Below are 22,238 nucleotides of genomic sequence, written 5' to 3'. Positions count from 1 at the left end.
TTTAGATCTAGTTCAATCTTACTATCATCCTTGTTAAGACTCAACTTAAGTTCAATAATTTTCAACTAATGTTTCTAGATCTCATTTTCTTTCTTGAGGGTTCTTACTTCATTGTTGTCACTAATATGCTCTTTTGATTCCTCTATCAGTTTAAGGTAATTATTCCTATCTTTCAATTTTCCAACATAGTATTTTGGATCTTCATACCTTTCTTTTAGGATATCTCTTTTTTCTGTGAGAAGATCAGTTTGGTCAAGAGATTCTTCAAGATTTATATTTAACTATTCCATATCCGTAGGGATATTAGTCAAGTTGTTAAGTATTCTTAGTAAGTAGGCTTTCATACCAATTGTCACAAATAGATAAAACTAAAAGGGGGTGGCAGGTGGGGGTGCCATGAATCAGTATTCTACAATTTTTTTCCCATAACTATATATTATTAATTACTTTGCAATATGCATATGAAAGTAAACCAGTAATGTTACATAGTAAATAAAACTAGATACATACAGAACACATAACACCATCATTTTTTAAATAGGGAAATCCTACCCAAGGGAAAACCTCAGTGGGGATGGTACCCACAAAATCATCCACTAAAAAAAAGAATCATGTTAAGGATATTGACCTTGTTAAGAGGCAATGAATTACATATATAGTGGCTTGGTCCTTGTTAGAGGACTAGGCCTTATTAAATGCCTCAACCCTATTAGGACTTAGTAGAACAATTACAATGTATGCAAGATGAGTCCACTACCCAAACATAAAATATACAAACAAGTTTCTTCAGATGAATAAATATACATACAATATTGTCTTAATATTGCACTTTACAAATCCTTTGATCATACACTAGATATCATATTATACAAAGCTCGCATATCACATAAACATCCTTCACAATAGTTTACATGTATTCACAACTCCACATTAGCTATGCAAGATATGATCTTTACTCATACATTGCTTATTATAAAAAATTGTTTGGTTAGCTTTGATGCTTCCACACATTTGACAAATTAACTCAGGGTTAACATCTAGGATGTCATTCCATTCATAGTTTTAAGTAATTATTTTGTTACCAAAATAATTCCTTAAGCCATACATATCAATTTACTATCATGCTCTATTTTTCTCTATTGATTACCTATACTAGTAATTCCTTTATAACCAATTCCTTATAGTCTATACAAATCTGCACACTAATACACATCATCATGATATTATTAGATATCCATCCTTAACTATGCACATGACAATTCTAACTCTATCATCCATAGTCATAGAGTCTATCTATTACATAGACAATTTTTGTCGTATGATTTTATAATGAAATACCAAAATGTATGTTTCCATAAATGACAATAATAACTCATTTTACCTAGCTATATTTCCAACACAAAGTGTATTAGATGGATGTGAAGTCAACATTTCTAAATGTAGAACTTGAAGAAGAAGTCTACATTGAGCAGCCTAAAGGATTTCCTTTGATGGAAGAAGTAGATATGGTATGAAAGTTGAAGAAAGCATTGTATGGACTAAGAAATCACCTGGAATATGGTATGCAAGGTTGGATAAGTATTTTGCAAAATTAGAATTTGGTAAAGGTACTAGAGATAGTGACGTATGTTTAAAATAAATTAGTAATAGTTTGTTGATTATAATTGTGATATTTATAGATGACATAATCTTTCGATGTGATGATGAAGCAAGTGAAAAAAGTTCTAATGAAATAAAGAATGAATTTGAGATGTGTATGATTAGTGAGATGAAGTATTTTTTGGATTTACAAATTTTGCAAAATAGTGATGGTATTTTCCTATCACTGACTAAGTATTTGAAATATTTAATTGTTGAGGATGTTTTTCTTGGAAATTTGTAAGCCTATGGAACACCTATGATAATTGGTCATAAGTTATCTAGAAAAGATGAGACACATATTGTTAAGTAGAAGAAATTTATATCCATAATTGAAGGTTTACATTATTTGACTCACACAATACCAAATATAGAAAATGTAGTTGCTGTAATAGAAATATTTCAAGCTGATCATAAGGAATCACATTATGTAGTAGTAAATAGGATTTTTAGATATTTGAAGGGTACACCTAATTTTTGGTTGTGGTATGATAGATCAAATGAATTTACTGTGTGCGCATATACTAATGTAGATTGGGTAGGCATCATGGATGACATAAATAGTACAAGTGGTTGAGCATTTTTCCTTGGAGGAAGATTAGTTTCTTGGAAAAGTAAGAAATAAGGTTGTATTTCAAAAAGTACAACAAAAGAAGAGTATGTAGCATCAACTAACAATTGCAAGTAGATCATGTAGATGAAATAGGTACTAAAGATTATCATGATAGAGTTTTCAGAACATATTATCATACATTGTGATAACACAAGTATCGTAAGTATGTTTATGAATCTTGTGTTACATTCTAAGACAAAGAACATATCGATTAAGTATTATGTCTTGAGAGATAAAGTTACAGAGAAAGAGATCTTATTAGACAATGTTAATACAAAGGAGCAGATTACATATATTTTTATGAAGCATTTACCTAAGGATAAATTTGAGTATTCATGTGGTGTGCTTTTGGTTATGCCTCTACATACTTTAGATTAGATGATGTAGAGATTGCATCAGTCTAGTGGTGGATCACTATTGTTTATTTGGAGTAAATGTTGATGCTTCCTCTATGGTGGAGTATATATGTTTGAGAAGAATCGTGAAGGACTCTTGGTAGCTCATACTAAATAGTATCTTTGTAGACTTTGGTGGGTTGAATATATTGAGTATCTAAGTAACACAATGATGCCTTTTTCATTCATATTAATGGGGGAGTAATGCATGAAAAATAACTCCTATGAATGGGGGAGAAGTGAATGCAAATGAAATTATCTTTTGCGAATTGGGGGATAGTTTTAGAAGAAATTTTTTATTTTAATAGGAGAGAAAGATGAGTATATATAATGGGCAAGAAATTTATTGATAAGGGAGCATCAATTTTTTCTAAGAATTTTGAATTTGGTTGATGAAGAGGATTTGAAAAAGGTGGAGAAACACTAGCAACAAAGTTGGATTCAATATAAATGGAACATAGACATTTTTCATCTATGTTTCCATCAATGCCAAAGGGGGAGATTCATATCATGAATTCTAATGATATTCTTATGGGGGAGTTCTAGCATTGCTAGAAAATTGGAGATATTGATAACATGACTGTGTTTTACATTTATGACTATGTTTGTCATTAATGTCAACATACTAAGAAGATTGAAAGAGTAGTAGACAAAGATTGAGCTCATATAGATTTATCATTAAAGATGAGGTTATGTGAAGTTGAGGACATGTTCTATAGTGTGTCTTGATGACTTGTCTATGAGTGTGTACAAAAAGTTGAAGACTGGTAGTAGCAATTTGTGATTTATAGAAAATAGTTTGTAGATAGAGTACCTAAGAAGTGGTTTCAAGTATTTGGATTAGATCTCCTAGCATGGATAGAATCTGTATGAGAAAATTTAGACAAAAAAAAAAAGACAACTTGAAAACGATGCCAGTGAGTGTGCAAAGCCTGAGGTACCACTTGTGAGAATTTGTGAAGATTGTGAGCTGACATTATTTTGTAATTATGAAAAATATGTAATGTGTGTTAGAATATTTAGATTAACTAGGGGGGTGAATCAGTTATCCAAGGTCCAAATTTACCAATTCAACTTTTAATCACTTCAAATATTTTAGATCTAATCATTCAATAGCTTGGTCTCTAAAGTAATCAATCGGTAACATAAAATTATAGTCCATTGTCCTAATATTTATCAAAGTTGTTGAATGTAAAAAAAAATTGACACTAAAACATCTCAAATGACATCCACACAAGTATGATACTAGGATTTAATATGGAAAGCCAATTTGGGAAAAACCACTAGTAACATGTCACCAATTTTTCACTCTTCTGAAGTGAGCTTTGTTTGGAGCCAACCTTGTTAAAGGTTACAAAACACACAATTAAATGTGACATTGTTAAAGGATTTAATCACCCTTTTAGGAGTGGCCTTTTTAGAGGTATTAGAAAATTCCATTAGAATTCCATCGCGATTAAAGGATTTACATATGACTATTAGATCAATCTTGATTAAAGGATTTTAATATTGATACAAGGGTTAGAAAGTAACAATAGGTTTGATCTAAAATATAAAAATCACTTGGAAAATATAGATCATAGTTTGGCTCACATGTTGATTCATTGAATGGCCTTCTTTTTTATCTCCATCTTTGATCTACTTGGCACTCCTTCAAGAAATCACTCTTTAACTCCTCAAAATTCTTACTAGCCTCCAGCTTAAGTTTTCCAATCAATATCATCAACAACTGCTCCAACCTTTCTCTTTTAGGTCATCCCTTGACCTCCTTAAATAGATAATTCTATTCTTTTCCCCCTTAAACAATGTCGTACATCTTAGGATTCATCTCATATTTCCTCTTCTAGATACTTCTCCAAATTTTAGCTTGGATTCTTATATAGAAATGTTCAAACATAGTTTTCCTTGAATTAAATGCTCTAAGTCATCGATCCTTATCTTCCACACATTTTATATATTCCAAGAAATAAACTATGTTGTCTAGATATCACAATTTCCTCATAAGTTATCAAATGTTTTCCCTTGGCCAACACTATGTTTTGACTCTCAATCATCATTGGATTACTTGGTTGCTACTAACTTTTCTATTTAGCACATATACTGATGCTTAGTCAATCTTGATTCTTGGTCAAGACTATATTTTATTGTCTTATACTAACACATAGTTGATACTAGCATCACTTGGCATATACTTCAAGTTCTATAGTCCTCTACTCATTTACTCAATCAAGCCTATGTATTTGGTCAATCTTTGATTACTTCTCCTAAGATTCAGTACATGAACTATCTTCTTCACTTGTAGCATGTTTAAAAAAGCATTGTATATTTTAAAGTCTAACTAATCAAGTGCCCATTGTAATTCTTCACAACTCAACCTGTCCTCTAGGTGTGTTTGTTATGTCCTTCTCAAATCCACTTCACCAATTATCTAGATATGGAACTCTAATCAGATAGAAAAGTTTCTTTCCAATTAGGTTTGACATCAATGAAAAAATAACAATTGTTCCAATTGTAGTTTCCAAAGATGTATTGTATTATCTTAATGAGGTCCTATTATAATTGTAATTGGAACATCCTCAAGGTCAACTCAATAAATTATTTTTAGGACTTGGTATAAAGGAAGGATTGTTTCCTTGGTTCTAAAATAGATGTAAGAGAATTATATTATATGTGTGAAGATTGATAAATTTGAGTAAATCCTCAAAGGGATCATTGTGATATCAAATTGGAGATTTAGTATTGAGATATGAGAAGATTTTTGGTGCATTATTGGTATACTAAGAGGATTGTGAAAGAGTTTTAATTTCTAAGATTAGTTGCATCTTAATTATTTTGGAAGTAATAATACAAAGACAAGTTAGACACTAAGTTTGGGCATCTTGCCTTTAAAACTATTTAGATCGTGGGTCACTCTTCCTTCTACAACTCTTAACATAATTAGCACAACTCCTAATAGGGTTGGAATCTTCTCATAGGGATTCAAAGTCTCCTAATAGGGACTCAAGTGTACTAAATACATTTCATTGGCTCTTAATAGAGTCTATCCTCTTGTAATAAACATTTATATTAGTACATCATTTTTTGGGTATCATCCCCACTAAGGTTTTCTCTTTGATCAAGTGCTTCCCTAGTTAACATATCCGATATGATTTTGAATGTGTATATTCCTATGGCTATTTTTTATATTGATAAAATATATTAGGTTCATTGGTAAAAGTTATATTGATCAAATAACTCATCCCCCCCACCACCCCCAAACCTCTTAGTTATCTTGGCAAACTTTACTTTCTAACAAATTGTTCATGGTAAAAAAAAGATAAAGTAAGAGTAACCATGTTCAAATTTCTTAAGGTATTCATAAAACAAGCTACATAGGGTCTACAGTTAATCATTATAACAATAAAAAAAAATTAAAGAACAAAAAGAGGTTAACTGCTCATTTCTTCTTCTCCTCTAGGGGGGTTTGTTTTGCTAGTAGTACATCCATCCAATAATCATTAATGAACTTGTAGAGTCTCTAGACACTAACCACATCATCCTCCACTTCCTTCTAATGTAAGAGCTAGAAGCTTCTATCAACACATGTTTTATTTTAATAGAAGACTCTCTCAGGGTTTTGAACCTAAGGTCTAGCTCCATCATCTATTTTTTTAGGTTCTCTTGCTTGACCCATAGATTCTTTGATTTAACTTCAACATAAACAAAAATGGTTTTATATAATTTGGGATTGGAGAGGGGGTTTGGATCTAGGGGATGGGTGGGGGGACATCCTTGGAGGGGATGGAATAGGTTTGGGGGAGGGGGGGTGGTGGTAGATAGGATTGGTCATCATTCATCTTTTTGAAAGAGTAAGTAGTAACTAAGGGGGAATTATCAATAGTGCCAAAGACATCCTTATTGGTAGTGAGGTCTATCATTCCCATGTTAAAACTTACTAACACATGAGACAAATGTTTCTCCTAGAAGGCCTCCTCCACTTTTTGGTGGTCTTTAAAGTTTTATATTCTCATCATTAATGTCGATATACATTCTAGCTTTCAATTTTTCTCTTGAATTTTTCTTCTTGTTCACCACTCCCTTTTGACTCAAAGTCAAAATCAAACACTTTCAAACTCTCCTCTTTATCTACATTTGTTTTCTTAATCAAGTTTTTAGTAATTCTTTCAGAGTGTTTACTCCCCCTTTCTAATCCATAGACACCTCCCCCAACTCAACATCAAGCTCCAACTTAGGGTTAGTTTGAGGAAAATACACAATGGGGGTCCTTAATTTTTAGGCTACTTGAGGAAGTAGAATACTGAGAAACAATACAAGAATTTGGAATTTATGTCAATATAGAAACTAAGGAAATTTTGGATACTAAGGGTTGTATAAACACAATATTGCAAGGGGGAGAGTGAAATTTTATAAAAAAAAATAAGGCCCTCAAGGAAGATGATGTAGCTTTTCCCATCCTAATAAAAAACATGGTTTAGGAAAGAAAAGTGGTAATAAATACTACATTTTTTGCTCCCTTATAGGGTATGGTATTTCATGACCAGATATTATACATCATTCTAGGATTTCAATAGCTTTTCTATCTTAAACTCACCTCTAACACAAAGAGGCTCATCATCTACTTTGATGAAGCAGTTCATGATAATTTCATCTACCACTTTGGTCACCCTTTTCTTTTTTATACCTTCCAAGGATAGATGAATTTTTTCTGCAATAACCTCTTCATTGATTTCAAAAGTAATGCCATTAATCTAGTGAACTTATGAACCTTTTAGAAATTGATGAGTTGCATTGACACCTACTACTCATACCCATCCAAGGATTACATTAATGAAGGGCGACTACCCTCAATCATGTACATTAAGGAACATTATTTCTTTTTCAATTCAGTTTCAATCTACCAAGGTTCAATCTTGTCTCTCTCACCACTCATATCAACTAGAAAGACAGGCTCCTTAGTTTCCTCCAATATTATATCCTTAGAAAATTGCAGAGAGAAATGTTTTCTCTTTTACAAGGATGAAAAATGTTAAGATGAATAGAAACAAAGGAATTATTAAAAACTTTATCCAATGTGTGAGGAGGGTAACTCAAGAAAACCTCTTAATTAATGGAGTGATATTGATGATCACATACATATTGATAAAAGGGGCTTTTGGATCCATCATTAATGTACCATCACTAATTGTACTTGATGGCATAGCACCAAATCTTACCAATATCCACTTTGGAATAATTTTTTAATAAACTATAGTAGATGTCATAATTTTTAAGACTAAAAATCCCCCCATTGATATCATCGTCCCTTGTTCAGATTTAAAACCTAGCACTAGGCCACTCGAGCAACATTGTGAGCTTCAACATCACACATGAGGTTACATGAACTTTTACCCTCGAAGAGAGTTTGAATTTCCATTGGAATGGCCACTAGTCATTTCCATAACAACTATCCAATCATCTCCAAATCCAAACCAGCCAATTTATTAGTTTCCTTGTTTCTTTCACAATGTGTGTGTTGAGATCTAGTTTTCTCCATTTTCTAAATGAGAGGTCATTCACCAAACATCACACTTTCCAACTCTCACCCCATCATTGATTATCAATTAACAATGTCAATAATCAAATTGGAGTCACCTTCCACCAAGATCCTAAACTTTCCATTGATGTCATAATTTTTTTGCCCTAGAGGAGAGCCAAAACTTCTACCATAATATAGGAATTTCTAGCAAAATTGCCAACATAAGAAAGGATGAAATTTTTGTTCACATCTACATCTACCCACTTCTTTGCTACCCCATCAAAATTGAGCTCAATCCAACCACTTGGGGGGATGCCAAAAAGTATTTTTGTGGGCCTATTATTTTGATCTATCATATTCAATAGTAGCAATAAGATTCTTTCATTCAGTTGTTACCTAAAAATCCCAAGGGGAGGGGGGTACGAGGTATTTTTCCATTTATAAATAATAAATTTTTTTATGCAGCTCCTTAAGGATAATTATTAGAACACCATACCCAGTCATCTCTACCTCCCAGAAGATCTCATTATGTTTTTATTTCCAAACATTACAAAAGACATGTGAGGGTAAAAAATTCCATAGAAGGTAGGTAGTGGGCGGGTAGAAGGGACCTCGCAAACAACCATACAATGATGAATTAATGTAGGTGGATTTAGAAGATCTCCAAAATTCAACCCACTTAGAATATCACAAAAATGATATCAATGTATAGAGCATAGTGAAACATTCCTAACACAACTTGAAGCATGTCAAAAGGAGTCTATTTCACTAGATATGCTTGGGCCTCACTGACACTAAAGCCAAGCTCTACTAGGGTTTATATGATCTACATCTAATCCCTTTCTGCATTATGGCCTTTCATTCCACATTTAGTGCAGGATTTTATTTTAGCTTATAATGGCCTTGGCCCTCTATAGCCCAATAGTTATTGTTGGTGCTAGAGTTACTGCTACATGCAATAATGGCCCTTCTGAGAAAATTCCCATGCAAATTTGTGCCCAAGGTATTTCATGAGGTAATTCCACTCCCAACATGGTTATGAATATTTCCACTTTTGAATTTTCTTGCAATTGGCTAGAAACTAAAACCCTTATTGGGTATTTTATGGATCACACTCCATCTGAAAACATGCTATGTGAATGGGTATCCAAAGCCTAGTCTCCCTAGAGGATTCAACTTGAAGGGATTCAAAATCTCACCAAGGGTTTTTTTCTTGTTTCTTTTTGGTAACCCCTCCCAAGCTAAGAGTATTTTCAGCCATCGATCATGGACAGTTCACTCATCTTTGCTCATTTTCCAAAGATGGTCTCGAGACTTCTACATCTCAGATAACTACAAACTTAGGGTTCTAGTTTGGGTAGAGTTCCCTAGGTTACCCATGCCTTGCTAGTTGTTTCTCGCTGAAATTCCCCAAATTGTAGGCAAAGTCATTTGCATGGAACCGAACAAATTTTTTAATGCCCATCCTTAGAGGATGGTCTATGTTGAGGTCAACCTTTCTAGGGACCTTAAAGAGACTATGGAAATTTAGATTGGTGCTATGACCTTTTCTCAAAAGGTTCTTTACTTGAATCATCTGAATACTTATTTTTGTTGTCAATTTGTGAGTCACAAGATCAAGGATTGTCCTCTTCTTAAGCACAATCAATTTCTAGTGTAGGAACACAAGCTGACTATAGTTATTAAAAAAGATGAGTGGATAACAATTGTCAAGAAAGGCAAGGGCACTGCTAAGCCAAACCTTGTTTCTTAAGAACCTAGCTAACCTAGTTCTAGTGCAGCTCCTCTTATGCCTTCAACACCAAAGGCTCCTCTAGGTGTGCTATCTCCACCCATTTCAAACCCTTGCATTGCAGGGGATAGCTAAATTGGTGGTACAAACTCCTTGGCTTTGGGTGCCTCAAGCAACTTCTATGATTTCTTCTTCATCTCTCCATCACTCGTGCAACCCTAAAGGAAGTAAGCAAAGAGCCATCACTTTGGGTGACTCTTCATTTGAACCCTCTACTTTCTTGCATAATAGTTTTTCGTTTCTTTAGGATGAGGAGAATATGCAAGCTAGTTTATGATGAATTTTCTCTCATGAAATGTGAGGGGGCTAATAGACCTCCCTACAAAGTATTATGTTCATGATACCAAGTGTAGGCTTGGCAATATTGATGTTCTATGTTTGCAATAAGTTAAATTCTTTAGGTTCCTTCTCAGCTTGACTTGTCATGTGATATGGCTAGATGGTGTTAGTTTTGCTTCCCAACATGAAGCCGGTCGAGGTGGTGTAGTAACTCTCCTCTCCCCTCAAATTTCTCCTTTTGTTATTTCTCATGGTTCTGACCTCATGTAGAGAGTAGTTTGGATTTTGTTGTCTTTTCAAAATCATTCTTGTGGCATTGTCAATATCTATGCTTCTAATTATGTGATTGAGTGCTCACACTTCTGGAGGTGGATAGTTGATTCTTTACCACCTACCACCTAATTATTCTGTAAGGATTTTAATATGGTTGACTTAATTTTTGATAAAGTGGGCCTTCTGCCTTTTTGATAGTCAATTAGTGAGTAAGAAGCTTGGATCTACATGTAGAGCAAGTTGGGTCTTTTTGATCTCAATGGTAATCACCACTAGATTGATCGCATCCGGTACACATGGTTCAACTTTTGAGAGGAAACTAATAGGGTCCTTAAAAGGTTGGACCATGCTATGATTTCTGCTTAGTACTTTTTTATTTTTCTCACACGAGTCTACTACCTATTATTCCACTCCCTAATGTGACTCTTTTAGACCATTTTCTCATCCACTTCTCCATTACTTGGCATTCTACCCCTCCTCATAATTGTAAAACTCAATTTTACCTTAATAATTCTTTGCTATCCCATCTACTCACCACCACCCATATTTTACAAACATGGAATCTTGAACCTAGGTCTCACTCATCTTCTAGGTGGATCTAGTGGTGGAATGATGCCATCACTCGTACTATAAGGTTTCTTTGCATTTTTGGGAGGCAATTGGCTACCTACCATAAGAGATCCTATGAGGCCAATATCAAAGATCTATGTATGACCACTAAAACTCTTGCCATGAATCTATTTGATATGGATCTATAGGTTCAAATTTCCAACCTTCGCCATTAGAAACAAGTTGTAGACAGTTATGTTGTTCGAAGAGCTCAACTCAAAGCCTCACTTCATGGGTTGGAGGTTGGTGATCAACCTTCCATGGAATTTTTTAATGCATTGAGGGCACACCACTCTATGGTGGGGGTCAAGCACATTCGAGAGGGTTAGCATACCCTCTATGAGCTTCTTGAAAATTTTCAAACCTTTATTCATGACTATAAAAGGGTTTTCATAGCTCAAGTTCCCTCGGCGGCCAAGGACCAAGCCTTGCAGGCTTGTTTGGCTGTCACGCCTAAAAAAATAACTCTAGAAAAATATGCATTCTATGAGTAGAAGCTCACTCTAGAGGGCATCAATGAAGCTATCTTCACCCTTGATTGTGATGGCTTCCCTTGTGAATTTTACAAGGCATTTTGGGATGAGATTGTTTCAAACCTGCATAAGGTTTATATTAATGCATACAATTCTCATTCTCTGGGTAATCTTATTAACAAAGGGAATATTAAATTCATACCTAAAGCAGGTGACCCTAAAGACATCTACAACTGGAGGCCCATTACATTGTTGAATGTTTTTTTGGAAATCTCATTGAAAAGGTTTACTATCAAAGAGGGAGATTGTTGGTAAAAGAATGTTTTCAATCATTGTTTTGTCATTGATAGAAAAATTTCTATTTGTAGGAGTGAAAATTGCTTATGAGATCCAAGCACGATCACTTGGTTGATTGACCAAGAGGATTTAATCATCAAGATGTAACAAAAGATCCTAAGGGAAAGGTTAAGTTGTGATGTTGTAATGAAGTGCAAGGATCATCTAAGATAATGGTTAAATGGTGTATTAATAACATACTCAAAGATATAGAGGTTGGCTACACTTAGAGACACTAGAAGTGTAAGTTGGAATAGATTTTATTGCAAAGCTTCAGCTCAGTTCATTAGTGGGTGCTGAGAAAGCTAGTTTAAGTGGATAAAATTCTCAATTGGAGTTGACCAAAAAGAAAATCTAATGTGTGCCAAGTGAACTTCAGGTGCTGAGCAATCTTCAAGTGCCAAGTGAAGTTCAAGTACCAAGTGATATAGAAGGAGCCAAACAAACAGAAAATCTTAGTGGATGCTGAGTAAATTTATAGTAGGTGTTGAGCATCAATAAAATGTATTTGATGCTGAGTAATAGAGTATGTGCCAAGCACCAAAATTTCAATAGTGCTAAGCTGTTGCATTATTGGAAATGTCAAAGGTTTGCCAAATCTGAGCTGACAAAGTTGTTACCTTGAATTTTGTGAACCAATTGGAGGAAAAGGATGATGAGCTGGTGCCGCAAAATTCTATCTAAACTATTTTTGAGTGAATTCAAAAGGATTATTCAAGAAGTTTCTAGAAGGAAAAAAATATGGGTTAGAGTCAATGAATCCTACCTAATCCATTCAAACAAAAACTAAAGGAATGAAGAATTGAGTGAGAAAAGAAATTCTAGAACTTCTATTTAAGGAGTCATAGACCAAGAAGTTAGATCTGCTAAAGTGCCAAATTGTGAAGTGGTTAGAAGGGTGTCAAGGAGAAGACATATAAGAGAAGGAAGAACAGAGCACAAAGGCTCTACTTTAGTAAAGTGGTCAGAGAGAGATGATTGCATTGGTACATTGAGCATGAAGACTAAAGGAGACAAATCTTGAAAGGAGGGAAAGTTGTCAAAACTACAAGAGATTGAAAGCAAGGCAAAGTTATGAGCTAAAGAAGTGATCTAAGATCTATAAGTTAAGTTGTATGTTGTAATCAAGTCAAAGACTTTCTAATACTCTCTAGCAATTGTATTAGATATGAAAATCCTATGGACTTAGGTTGGTTTAATAGCCATTTGTAAATCCTTTAACAGGGTGGCATTCCAAGTGAATATTCTAAAGTCCTCTAACCAGGCCTACTTCTAATAGGGTGGATAAATCCTTTAACCAAGTCACATTTAATAGTGTGTTGTAAGCCTTTAATAGGGTAGGCCTTTCATAGCGCATCACTTAAAAAGAGTGAGAATTGAGTAGCATGTTACTGGTGATTTTCTCCAAATTGGGTTTCCATGTAAATCATTGTGTTATGTGTTGATCTCATGTGTTATGCTTGCATGTTGAGTTATAGTAACTTGCTGAATAGGAATGTTAAAGCTTGGATGAATGGATGGTTGAGTTGGCTCACTACACTTAGTAAAAAGTTTTGAATTGGGCATTTGGACCTTGAATAACTGATTCACACCGCACCTCCCCCCCCCCCCCCCCCCCCCCAAGTTATTGTAAAGCATTTCTAACAATTGGTATTAGAGCCATCTACTGATTTAGTTTCAAGGAAGCAGGAAGATCAAGATGTCCAAAAGAGAAGTTCCCATGCTCAACAAAGACAACTTTGTTACATGGTAGAGTCTGATGAAACTACACCTTGGACCAATAGATGATTATGCAAAATCCTCAATTGGAATAGAACATGTAGACCCAACTAGCCCTCTTACTATAGATGATTTGAACAAAAGGAAGGAGAAAATTAGGCAATGTTGGAGATTGCCTCTACACTCAGTTATGTTAAATTTAATGATGTCAAAGGATGTGACACTTCATTCAAGATGTCAAAAGCACTATCATATATCTATGGAGGAGATCATAATGTTCAAAAAACAAAGAGATAAAGCCTCAGAGGAAAGTTTGATGACATGAAAATGGAGGAAGGTGAGAACACTGCTCAATATGGATCTAGAATTAAAGAAGTGGTAAGTGCAATAAGAAGTCTAGGTGGATAATTGGAAGAAGAGGCTATCAATAAAAAATAATTGAGAACTCTGCTCCCCATCTATGCTATTAGAGTTTCAGCCATTCAAGAGCTAAGGTGTGTACAACTAAACATACTAACCTTTGAAGGAATAGTAGGAAGACTCACTACATTTGAGCTATCCAACTTTGATAACTAAAGACCTAAGAACCTTGAATATTCTTTCAAGGCCAAGATGACATTGAAAGACACTATGGAGGTGACATCAAAAAGGAAAAGTGAAAAAGTAAAACATGCATCTAGTGATAGCAGCATAGATGAGGAAGATGTCGATCAATTGGAAGCACTACTAGCTAGGAGATTTCATAGAGCAAAAGGAAAATTCAAAGGTAAGTTGCCTATCATTAACTTCAATTGTAATGAAGTACGACATATTGCTACAAGTTATACACAAAAGAAGAACTACAAAGAAGGAAACAAGTACAAGAACAAAAGAGAAGATGATAACAGAGATTACAAAGACAAAGGCCAAAGATGCTACATTGTTGAAGAAGATACTAATGAGAATGATGACGAAGTAGTCTATGTGGCCATGAAGGATGAATCAGATGAAGATGAAGCAAAAACATTGGTAACCCATGTCAACAAGAATGACAAGTGGATCATAGATAGTGGTTGCTCACATCACATGATAGGAGACAAAAGTAAGTTTATTACCTTTACTCAATATGATGGAAATAGTGTTAGATTTGGTAATGATGCTCCATGTCAAATCAAAGGGAAAGGTTCTATTAAACTTATAGAGAGAATTTGATGTGATAATGCATACTATGTTGAAGGATTGAACTACAACTTGTTGAGTGTATCACAATTAGGCAATTTTGGTTGCAAAGTAGAATTTTGAAGCAAATCTCGCAAAATCTATGACACTGATTGAAATCTGATAGGAAAAGGTGAACAAAGTAGAATTAATTTGTTTTACCTAGACATAGAATATGCAACTTGTCTTGTTGTTAGACTTGATGATGTTTGATTATGGCATAAAAGATTGTGTCATGTTAACTTTGACAATTTGATTAGCATAAGCAAATAGAAGAAAGTCAAAAGTTTCCTTAAATTGAAGAAACCTGAAAACACAATGTGCAAACAATGTCAACTAGGAAAGATGACCAAGTTTAGTTTCAAGAGCAAAACATATACTTTGAAATAAGTACTAGTGTTAGTCCATATAGACTTGTGTGGACCAATATCAGTGTAAAGCTACCTAAGAGACATATACATAATGCAATTTTAGATGACTATTCTAGGATGATGACTATCATGTTTTTGAAGCAAAAATTTGATGCATTTCAAATGTTTAAGTGGTATTTGGCTAGAGTTGAGAAGGAAATAGGAAATATTCTGAAGTGCCTAAGATCAGACAGAAGAGGTGAGTTTACATCAAAAGAATTTGAAATATTTTGCAATGAAAAAGGTATCAAAAGACAAACAACAAAACCAAGAACTCCACCACAGAATGGTATTGCAAAAAGAAGAAATAGATCAGTGATAGACTATGTGAAAACATTGATGATGGAGAAAAATGTTGCTCTAAAATATTGGAAAGAAGCTATAAGTACTGTGGTTTACACCCTAAATAGAGTCCAAGTCAAGAAAGGTACAAATGCATCACCTTTTGAACTATGGTATGGTCACTCACCTAATGTAAAACATTTCAAACTATTTGGTTGTAAATGCTATATTCTTAAAGATACAAGAAATGGCAAGTTTGATGCAGGCATATTTCTTGGATACTCCACTAGAATTAAGGCATATAAGTATTTGAATACTAACACTAATAAGATTGTGGAGAGTGCAAATGTAAATTTTGATGAGCATGTAGAAGTAAAAGTTGATCAATCCAAGCAATCTAAAGATTATAAATCTTTTGTATACTTCTATGGAGGAATGACTATTGAAGATAATGCTGCCAATCAAGTTGGGAATCAACAACAAATTTTAGTATTAGCTGAGTCATAGCCAGTGAATGCCAACTACATTCAGAAGCTAAGTTGTAGAATGAAGGAAATGCACTTTCTGACTCTAAAATCAGTGCTCATGAAAGAGACAATGAAGTACCAGATGGAGAAGAACAAAATGACTTTGAAGCTAAAGAAACAAACATGGAAAGAAGGACAAAACCAAGATTAGCTAAGTATGTGAGAAGACATCACCTTGTAGATCAAATCATTGGTGACAAGGATGCCAGACCAATGACAAGGAATAGACTAAGAAATGGATCATGTCTATTGAGCAAGGTTGAGCCTAAAACAATGATAGATGCACTACAAAATGATGACTAGTATAAAGCTATGGAAGAAGAGATAGACTAGATTGAGAAGAACAAAACTTGGACCTTAGTTCCCATACTAGGTGACAAGAATGTAATTGGTACTAAATGGGTTTTTAGGAACAAACTTGATGAGAATTGTGAGATCACAAGAAATAAAGCCAGATAAGTTTGTAAAGGCTATGCACAAGAAGAAGGATTAGATTATGGGGAAGCATTTTCCCTTGTTACAAGAATGGAAGGAGTAAGAACATTACTTACTTATGCTACTTACAAAGGCTTCAAATTCTACCAGATGGATGTCAAGTCTACTTTTCTGAATGGCATACTAGAAGAGGAAGTCTACATAGAACAACCGAAGGGATTTTTTGATGACAACAACAAGGATATGGTCTGTAAATTGCATAAAGCACTCTATGGTTTGAAGCAAGCACCTAGAGCATGGTAGGATAGATTGCACAAATATCTTGTGCATATAGGATTTGAGAGAATAGATGACAAGAGCAACTTGTACATCAAGGCAAAAAAAGGTACAGATATTTTCATATCTAAAATATTTGTTGATGATAGAATATTTGGAGGAAAAGATATTCTATGCAAAGATTTTGCTGATCAAATGAAACATGAGTTTGAGATGTCAATGTTTCAAGAAATCAAATTCTTTGTTGGTTTGCAAGTACATCAACTAAAGCATGGCATATTTGTAACTCAATCAAAATACATTAAGGAGATACTCAAGACATTTGGATTAGAAGACTCAAAACCAATTAGCAGACCAATGGTAACAGGACATAAGTTATCCAAAAATGATAAGTCTGCTAAAGTGAACTAGACATTATATAGATAAATGATTGGAAAGTTGAAATATGTTGTACAATAGTAGTCTAGACATTGCATTAGTTGTTGGAATAGTGGCAAGATTTTTTGCAAAACCAAGAGAAAATCATCTGATGGTAGTAAAGAGAATACTAAGATATCTAAAAGGAACTGATGACTTTGGTTTGTACTACAAAAGGAGTGAAAAGTTTGAGCTAAGAGCCTACACTAATGTAGATTGGGGAGGCAATATTGATGATAGAAAAATCACTGGTGGAGGGGCACTTTTCTTGAGAAAAGACTAATTACTTGGACTAGTAAAAGGAAAAGTTGTACCTCACAGTCAACAGCAAAAGTTGAATATGTTGCAGATGCTATCAATTGCACCAATATTGTATGGATCAAACATCTATTACAAGGTACAAAGAAAGAGGTAAAAGATCTTGTGATACTTTATTATGATAATACAAGTGCTATCAACATATCAGAGAATCTTGTAATGCATGCCAGAACAAAGCATATTACAATCAAATATCACTATGTAAGAGAATTGGTGGAAGACAAGCAAGCGAAGATGGAATATGTAAGATAAAAGGAACAAATTGCTAATATATTCACAAATGTACTACCTAAAGATGCTTTTGAGTATCTTAGAGGTAATTTAGGGGCGATACCCCTAGCTAAGGCTATTTAAGCAACAACAAAGATTGCCCTACATCAAATGAATTGATTGTTGAAGCATTATACATTAATGTAGAGGATACTTACTTTAGGATTTCACCTAAAGTAATCAAAAGTGATGAAGTTTTACATTAGTCACAAGCAAGGTGATCTCATAAAAAGCTATATTTGCATGATAAGATTCTGAAGTAATGTGTCTTTTCCATTGTTATCAAAGAGGGAGATTACTATGAACAAACTGATCAAATCCAAAGAAAGAGGGAGATTGTCAAATCTAGAAAAAGATAGAGAGGTTAGCAAAAATGATCAACAACAAAGTATGAAAAAGATGAAAGGATACATTAGCTAAGAGGAAAAGTAAAGTAATCAAGATGGAGATTAGATAAGGGAGAACTTGTAGAAAGGAAGAAATTATGTAATCCAATTTTCTTTTTGGCATTTGACTTATTGTTCTACCTTATTTAGCATGTTGAGAAATTGGTTAAATAGTTTGGTTTTATGGTAGATCAGTTTGGTTTACCATCAATGCCAAAGAGGGAGATTGTTGAAAATTTGATTGAAAAGGTTTACTATCACAGAAGGAGATTGTTGGTAAAAGAATGTTTTCAATCATTGTTTTGTCATTGATGTCAAAAATAATATTTGTGGTAATGACAATTTCTTATAAGATCCAAGCACTATCAATTGGTTGATTGATGAAGAGGATTTAATCAACAAGATGTAACAAAAGCACCTAAATGAAAGGTTGAGTTATGTTGTTGTAATGAAGTGCAAGGATCAGCTAAGAAAATGGTTAAATGGTTTATTGATAACATACTCAAAGATACAGAGGTTGGCTACACTTAGAAACACTAGAAGTGTAAGTTGGAACAAGGTTGATTGCAAAGCTTAAACTAAGTTCAATAGTGGGTGTCAAGAAAACCAGTTTAAGCTCAAATTTTTTTTAATTGGAGCCAAGCAAATGGAAAATCTACTGTGTGCCAAGTGAACTTCAAGTGTCAAGAAATCTTCAAGTATCGAGTGAAGTTCAAGTACCAAGTGATATAGCAAAAGTCGAGAAAACACAAAATCTTAGTGAATCCTAAGTGAATTCACAGTTGGTACTGAGCATCAGTAAAATGTAGTTGATGCTGCGTAACACAGTATGTGCCAACCACCAAAATTTTAATAGTGTCGAGCTACTACATTATTGAAACTGTCAAAGATTCACCAAATCTAAGCCAACAGAGTTGTTAGCTTGAATTTTGCGAACTAGTTGCAGGATAAGGATGATGAACTAGTGGCACAAAATTCAAAAGGATTATTGAAGAATTTTTTAGAAGGAACAAAATATAAGTTAGATTCAATGAATCCTACCTAATCCATTCAAAAAAAAATTAAAGGGTGGAAGAATTGAGTTGGAAAAGAAATTAAAAATATTTTATTTAAGGAGTCATAGACCAAGAAGTTAGAGTTGCTGAACTGCCAAATTGTGAAGTGGTTAGAAGGGTGTCAAGGAGAAGACATCTAGGAGAAGGAAGAATAGAGCATAGAGGCTCTGCTTTGGTAAAGTGGTCAGAGAGAGATGATTGCACTAGTACATTGAGCACAAAGACTCAAGGAGACAAAGCTTGAAAGGATGGTAAGCTATCAGAAGTACAAAAGATTGAAAGCTAGGCAAAGTTATGAGCTAAAGAAGTGATCTAAGATCTGCAAGTTAAGTTGTATGTTATAATCAGGTCAAAGACTTTCTAATACTCTCTAAAAATTGTATTATATATGAAAATCCTATGGACTTAGGTTGTTTTAATAGCCATTTATAAATCCTTTAATAGGGTGTTATTCCAAGTGAATGTTATAAAGTCCTCTAACCAATTCTATTTCTAACAAGGTGGATAAATCCTTTAACAGGGTAACATTTAATAGTGTGTTGTAAACCTTTAATAGGGCATCACTTTAGAAGAGTAAAAATTGAGTAGCATGCTATTGATGGTTGTTCCCAAATTGGGTTTCCACATAAATCACTATGTTATGTGTTGATCTTTTCATGTGTTATGCTTCTATGCTGACTTATAGTAACTTGGTGAATAGGAATGTTAAAGCTTGGATGAATGAATGGTTGAATGAGCTCACTACACTTAGTAAAAAGTTTTGAATTGGAAATTTGTACCTTGAATAATTGATTCACCTCTCCCTCTCAGTTATTCTAGAGAATTTCTAACATGTTTCCTATAAGATCATTGCCAAGGCTCCCTCACTCAAAATCCATCATCTTCTTCCTTAGATCATTCACCCTGAACAAATGGGTTTTTATCAAGTCTTGTTATATCTTGGATAATGTAATTGTTATGCAGGAAGGGATGGAATGGGTTTGTCATTCCAAGCAATAGTCCATCTTCCTCAAAATTGATTTTTCTAAAGCTTATGACAAGATTGAGTGGCCTTTCATCCTGGCCATGCTTCAGGTTCTTGGGTTTGGCCCTACCTTTTTGCAATCAATCCAAATGCTCTTTGGAGATGCCTCTAGTTGCATCTCCACTAATGGTTGTTAGTCCTAAGGATTTGGGATTTATAATTCAATTCGCCAAGGCTACCTACTAGTACCCTCATTATATGTCTTGTTAGTAGAAGGTTTTGGGTATTTTCTTACAAATGCCATCTGCTAAAGAAGGGTCTAAGGTATTTCCCTTTTGGATTCCCCTAAACAGCTTGTGAATGGTCATTTTATAGATAAATCTTTCCTCACTCTCATTGAGGATGAAGAGAATGTTGGCTCTACTTTGCAATGTCTTCACACATTCTATCTTGCTTCAAGGTATGCCATTCAGTGGCACAAAACCCTTTGTTATAGACAGTCTTACCTTCCTCATCCTTCTTGGCTTGAGAAATACCAATGGAAATGGGTTCAACATGGGGAAGTTTTTCATTTTTTGGGTATCCCCTTCACATTCCAAGCCTCAATTATTGAGCTCTGGAATGTAATTCTTGCTAGAATAGAGAAGAAGCTAGAGTATTGGATCACCAAACCTCTCTCACTTGTATTTTAGATTTGTTCCAAAGTGCTAGTTGCCACCCATAATTATTATTCTTCTTGTTGGGCTATGTCTAATGCCTCATACCTCAAACTTGAATGCCTTTTATGTGACTTCCTTTAGGTGTTAGGCACTTCTCACTAGGGCTTTCATAGAGTTGCCTAGGATTTTTGCTATCTTTCAAAGTTTTTTGGTGGCCTTGGCTTGCTGTCCACCTAGAAGCAAGGTACTACTTTATATGCCAAATGCATGATTCGAGCTATTTCTGACAATGAAGCCTAGAAGATTTTTTTAAGGCATTATATTGATTTAGGCTTTCTGGTTCACTGGCCAGCCTAGAAGGGGATTGGGTTTCAAACCCTTCTAATTACCCCTGAACCTATTCAAATTTATGGTACTTTTGTTGCTTACAGTATTTGGAAAGCCTGGGAAGTATTTAAGCCCTAGCTTCACTAGGTTGGTAATGGATTTAGAGATGGGATTTCCTTGAACCAACATAATCTTTGGTGGTCACCTTTATTTGTTGTACAAGGTGTTCCCCTAGCTAAGGTGCACAGGGCTATTGCTCTACATTTTTAAAAATGTAGCATAAGGACACCTAAAGATCTCTTCTCTAGAGTTACTATGATCTTGTGGTCATGGGAAGACATGCGAGTGCAATTTTGGCTCACTCCTCCAGATCAACAAACTTTTGATCTTCTAGTTTCTATAGTGCCTTCACATTTTTTATAGAAACTAGGCATTCAGTCTTCTTACCCTTGGTGGAAAGATTGGAAGTGGTATCCAGATACTCCGGTAACTAGTTATAAACCTAGGCTAGGTTACCGATGGCTACTTCTTCACCTTCCCATGGTTGATGTTCTCAACCAATGTTGGCATTTTCAATCTTCACATCACACTTGGAGTCATAGGTTCTCCACCATGTGGCATGCCATTACTAAACCCAAAATATTGCACTTTGCCTAGTTTATTCTTTTCCAAGGCTTGTCTTTTTTATATTGGCTGCGACATGTGAGAGTTCATGATCCCTGTTGCCCTTTTTGTGGTAAACCAAAGTCCTTTTTTTCACATTTTTTGGTTTTGTAGATGGGCTTAGTGTTACTGGTGATGGATCTATGATCTCTTTCACCCCTTCCACCCAAAACCTTTTCCTTGGCATATGGTTCTTTTGGAAGATAATACCTTAATTCCCTTCAAATACTTCCAGATATGGCATGCTTTTAGGTTGGATATCTTAATTTCCATTTGGAAAGATCATAATGCAATCATTTATGCTCACAACACACATAAAATTAATGTGGCTATGTACTCTAAAGCATGTATTTATAACAATTTCATGTTGCAGATTCAAGTATAGACAAATAAAGTGGCTCTGGAGGTGG

Source organism: Cupressus sempervirens, chromosome 5, assembly GCF_028749045.1.
Source record: "Cupressus sempervirens isolate cs-2001-9-10 chromosome 5, ASM2874904v1, whole genome shotgun sequence".
NCBI classification, from domain to species: Eukaryota; Viridiplantae; Streptophyta; class Pinopsida; order Cupressales; family Cupressaceae; genus Cupressus; species Cupressus sempervirens.
The sequence above is the reverse complement of the archived record's forward strand: the minus strand, read 5'-3'. Positions refer to the sequence as shown.